The sequence below is a fragment of the Mauremys reevesii genome, unplaced genomic scaffold, assembly GCF_016161935.1.
Source record: "Mauremys reevesii isolate NIE-2019 unplaced genomic scaffold, ASM1616193v1 Contig135, whole genome shotgun sequence".
Taxonomy (NCBI): Eukaryota; Metazoa; Chordata; order Testudines; family Geoemydidae; genus Mauremys; species Mauremys reevesii.
The window spans coordinates 120,208-125,335 of NW_024100755.1; the positions used below are offsets into that span (position 1 = coordinate 120,208).

The 5,128-nt window shown below is 54.6% G+C and overlaps 1 non-coding gene across 1 annotated transcript; it reads right to left on the reverse strand.

Annotated features, from left to right (window-relative positions):
• Window positions 1-229: 229 nt before the first annotated feature.
• TRNAI-UAU lies at window positions 230-323 on the reverse strand. Its single transcript has 2 exons — window positions 286-323; window positions 230-265 (listed from the first exon to the last, which is right to left on the reverse strand). It is a non-coding gene; the product is annotated as a tRNA-Ile (tRNA).
• Window positions 324-5,128: the final 4,805 nt, after the last annotated feature.

Consider the following 5,128-nt stretch of genomic DNA (forward strand, 5'->3'; position numbering starts at 1 on the left):
GGGTCAAGGATAGGCAGGACTCCAGGCTCTGCTTGAGGGATCCTGGCAAAGGGGCTGGGGGAGTGGAGGGGAGAGAGAGGATTATAGATGCTCATCTGCACTCTGGAGAGGAGGTAATAAGTGAAGGGGGCATTTTTGAGTCCTCTCCTTCTCAGTGTCCCCAGGGCTAGAATTCTACATTCCACAGGGGCAAATAATGGGGTGAAGCCGTTTGGTTAATGAAAACCAGTGCTCCAGGTGAGGTTTGAACTCACAACCTCAGCATAGCTCCTCTCAGCACTGCCCTATAAGTACTGTGCACTAACCAATTGCGCCACTGGTGCACCTGTAAATTGTGATTCTCCAAACCCCCTAGGTTGATACAGGCAAGGAGTGACCCCAAATCATTCTCGATGGAGCTGAGAGCAGGTAGCGACAAGTGTTGTACTCGGTGGGGTGGATTCTTCTTAAGGGTTCCAGGCCCCATTTGACCCTTTTGTTCTTCCCTGTGTAATAACAGAGCTGGTTAAGACTCAATGGAGAGTCTTGCTGCAGACCAGCAGATCTGAAATCACTGATAACCAGCTCTAAGCATTAGTCTTGCTTTGGGACAGTGTGTCTCATGCAAGAAACTGCCCAGTCTGCGCTAGCAGTGAGGCTCCCTCACTAACAGCTGAAATCAGGGAGAGCTGTGTGAAGTGCAGGGCCCCAGGGGGGCCTGAACAGGGGGGAACAACACCCCAGGACTTTTAAAAATGGGAGGGCTCTGCCTTGCCATTTTTTAACAACTGTAAGGGCAAGTGGAGGTGGGAGAAGACAAGGTAGAGAGCAGTAGGAAGGGTCTTCAGGGGAGGAGGTAATAACTGGAGATATACCAATCTCCTAGAACTGGAAAGGACCTTGAAAGGTCAAATCCTAGCCCCCTGCCTTCACTAGCAGAGCCAATTTTTGCCTGAGATCCCTAAGTGGCCTCCTCAAGGATTGAGCTCACAACTCTGGATTTAGCAGGCCAATGCTCAAACCACTGAGCTATGCTCCAGTGTAGGCACAGGGCCTTGGGGAGAAAGAGTGGGGCAGGGCCGTGGTGTTGAGTGGCAGGGATGGGGCTACTGTTCGGGCTTTGGTGGCCACTCCTTTTAGGGAGCCTGTTCCGCTCCTGGTGGGACCACAAGACGTCCCAGAGCAGAGAGGGTGGCCAGCAGAGCAGTGACTGGGTGGAACGGCAAGTGGCCGGCAATGTGGCCAGACAGCGGAGGGAGAAAGGGGCTTTCCCCCCAGGAGGTGAGAGGTGAACTCTGGGTTTTCATTGACCCAGGTCAGCAGCTGTGGGTGAGGTGCAGTGAAGGGAGGGGCACATCCACAGAGCTTCTGGTGTCTGGATTTAGGAGCCCGAGGCAAAAGGCCACTACCCAGCGCACTGGGGGGGGGAGGGGTGTTTTGCTCATAGTGTTGTGTTATGAATCCTGATTGTGGTGTTGTCCCAAGTTAATACAAGGTGATTTTCCTCCTTTTTATTAAAGTTTCTTTTCTACACTCAGTGGTTGTGAGTGGGGAAAGTATCACCTCTTAGAGGCACCCAGTGGCCAGGGTTAGTTTCCCCAGGTTACTGGGTGGGGGCTTAGGCAGATTGTGTGTTGTATTGTTGAAGAGGAGCCCCAAGCACCCAGACAGGGAACTGTAACTTCGACCTTCAGAGTAAGAGCCAGAGGTGCTGCCAGCTGAGCTAGCCAGGCCGCCTAAACGTATTAACCCCTTTCACCACAAGAGCAAACACCGGGTACTTCTGTGCTTCTCAGCAGCTGGGAAAAAGCCTCTTGGGGGAAATATCTCCTGCCCCACTGCCAAAAGGAGCCCCTTGAGTGGGAACGGTCAGAGGCCCCACCTGCTTTCCAACCACCTTGTGATGCCGGCCGTAGAACGAATGTTGGTCTGTGAGTGGCCTTCAGTGGGGGTTCCACATGGCAGGGAGCAGGCTGGCCGGGTGTCTTTGTGGCTGTCTGCTGGCCACACATAGGCATGGTTCTCCCCTCCTCTTGCCCTGCCCTTGGTTGCTCTGTGGCTTTTAAGCCTTCCCTTGGAGCTGTCAGCACCAGCCGCCTCTGCTCTAGGTGCCCAGAGGTGCTGGGCTCCAGCCTGGGACTCTTCCTCCCTCCTGCCTAGCCCTGACTATGAAGCCTGGCCCTGACACTCCTTCCTTTAAATGCCATGTGGGCAAGAGGAAGAGTGTGGCAGCTGGAGGGTCCAAAGTTGTGGGCATCAGGTGAAGCAGCAAGAAACAACCATATGGTCAACCCACAGGACTCTCTAGCCAGACTGTTAAGTTCTAGGACCCCTACCTATAGCCGCCATCCCATTGAACCAGCTGGACCAAAGACCTATCTCCAGTGGGCATCAGTCACCCAGCAGGAGGGAAAAAACTCACTCTAGTTCACCCTGAGAGAAGGTAGCCAAACACATTGGGCTCCAGGGCTTTGCAGTAAACTAACCTATCTCCAGTAGGTCCCATTGAGAGTTGAACTCAGATTCCAGGATTCAAAGTCCTGAGTGCTGCCCATTACACCATGGGACCTGCTGATAGTTTATTTTCTAGACCCCTGTGACTCTCAGCTGGCTGGTTTTCACTCTGCACGTATTGCTTCCCACCAGAGGCTTCCTCTCACAGGACTCTCTCTCCTCCTCCAGTGACTGTGGTCCTGCACTACCAGATTTGTGCGTCCTGCCCTGAGTCCCTGCATCCCCCTGCTTTGTCTCCATTCCCTGCAGGCTGCAAAAATGTCAGGGGAGGCCACCCCTCCCTTCACTCGGTGCTCCTGCTTATATCAGCCAGCTGCAGCCTCATCTCCTGGAACTCGGGCAACTGTCGCTTGATCCGGTCGTACAGTCACATGCTGACTGGCTCCCCTGCCCGGATGCTCTTGTGGAAATCCCACAGGTGACACTGCAGGACTTGGCACCACTGGTTTCTTTAATGTTGTGGTGTTTCCCCAACTGCCAGAACAAAGCCGCCAACTCACCGACTCGCATCAATCCCCCTGGTTGCCATAGAACCCTCTGCTGCTTTCCCGTTCTGCCAACACCATCAGGCCTCGCCCCCCTGCTCCTTTATCTTGCAAGCTCTGGATGTTCAGCTTCCAATATCCTCTGCCCTGGGTCAGGGAATTGCCCACATTGAGCACACGGTGAGAGCTGCGTGATCCGAACAGTCCATTGGCACCACCCTGCACTGGGCTGTCGACGTGCTCTCCTTCACGGAAATCCGGTCAGTGCGACTCCTGGCCTGTCCCCGCAGAAAGGTGTATCCCCTCTGCGGCTGGTGTGAGCTCGGGTCAGAGGAATAGGAGGCTACCGCCCGCCCTCCACTGGTTCCACTGTGGAGAAACACGTCCTCTAAGCCGACCTCACTACAGACCTGCGCCAGGTAGTGCTCATCATAGAAGAGTTTCCTCTGAGGGTTGGAAAAACAGGACCAGCAGTCCTCAGGCCGGTGCAACAATTTAAATCCCTCACACACCCCTCCCCGACACCAAAAACCATGCAGTCTAGAGGAAGGGAGCCAGTTCCTTCATAGAACTTTCCTTTTACACCTTAACTGGGGACCATACACACTAATATAGCCAGAACCCGTGCCATGGAGCACAAAGCCCCCCAGTAATGCTCTCCCTGGTGGGAGCTCCAGCGCCTTCTGTACTCACACCATGAATGTGAAGAACACGACTCCAACCCAACCCCATCATTCTTCCCTGGCCTGGAGGACCAGAGAGATGGGCCCTTCCACCAATCACCCTCTGCCCATCAAGCTACCCTAGTGTTGTTAATGTGCATTTCCTGAACACCCACCATGGCCAAGCCCAGCTGCTCCTAGCCAATGAACATCAAGCACCTCCTCCTGGGCCCCCAAATCCCTTCCACCTGGCCACTTTCACAGATGCCCCTTCCAGGGTACTGCCCTTGCTCAGCTGCACAGAGGAGTTTTCATCCCCTTTTCCTGCCTGTCACTGCCCAGCAGCCCTCTGGCACCATTCCTGAGGGTCACCCTGCCTCACTCTCTTCCTGCCATATTGGGTCCACCAATAACTCATGTAGGAGAGACAGTTCCCATCCTTCATTGTTAAAGGTCAGGCCAGCCAACTAGGGGCAGATGCCCACAGTATCTTTTCTATTGCAGAGCCCAAGCTCAGGGACTTACCATGGGTGCAGGCACAACTGTGCTCCCAGAAAACAAGCCACCAGTGCACAAAGAAGGATGAGAGGACCTACCAAAGCCTGGGATTGAACCAGGGAACCTTTAGCTCTTCAAGTATCAGAGGGGTAGCCGTGTTAGTCTGGTTCTGTAAAAGCAACAAAGAATCCTGTGGCACCTTATAGACTAACAGACGTTTTGCAGCATGAGCTTTCGTGGGTGAATACCCACTTCTTTGGATGCAACTGAAGAAGTGGGTATTCACCCACGAAAGCTCATGCTGCAAAACGTCTGTTAGTCTATAAGGTGCCACAGGATTCTTTGCTGCTTTAGATCTTCAGTCTAACGCTCTCCCAACTGAGCTACTTTGGCAGCTGTGTTAGAGTATTTTGGCCTGTTGCTTCTCTGCCCGGGAGGTTTTTGCAGCAGTTGCACACAAAAAGGACGTCATTGTGAGCGGCCCATGAAAACAAGACTCGCTTTTCCCTGCCTTGCTCAGCTTCACTTGCTGCCTCACCCCGTTCCTGCCCTAGTGCCCGGGTTGACCTGGTGGTGGAAGGGGACTGGGGGCCAGTGGCGCGGGGAGGAGGTTGAGCTGGACCCTGAGCTAGACTAGACCCTGGCGGTGAGAGTCTGGTCACCACTTGCCGCCCCGCCCTGTTGTCCTGGCTTCCCCCACTGGGTGTCATTTCGGGAGGGAAGTGGGGCTTCTGCCTCCCTTCCCCGATTTTCACACCGCAGAGGAATGCGAACAGGAAAACGAACGGCTGCTCCACACCCCCACCGGAGGAACCCGACGCCCTTAGCTGTGGGGAGTAAGAAGTGGCTGTTGGCTGACAGGGCCTGTCCCCGAGCAGCTGGAACAGCAGCTGCCGCCTCCCCCTCGGCTCCAGGCTGTTGGAAATGCTCATTGCCTGGCTGCATGGGCGGCTGCTGCTCCGTGCTCTGGAGAGCGTCTGTATTGCTCTG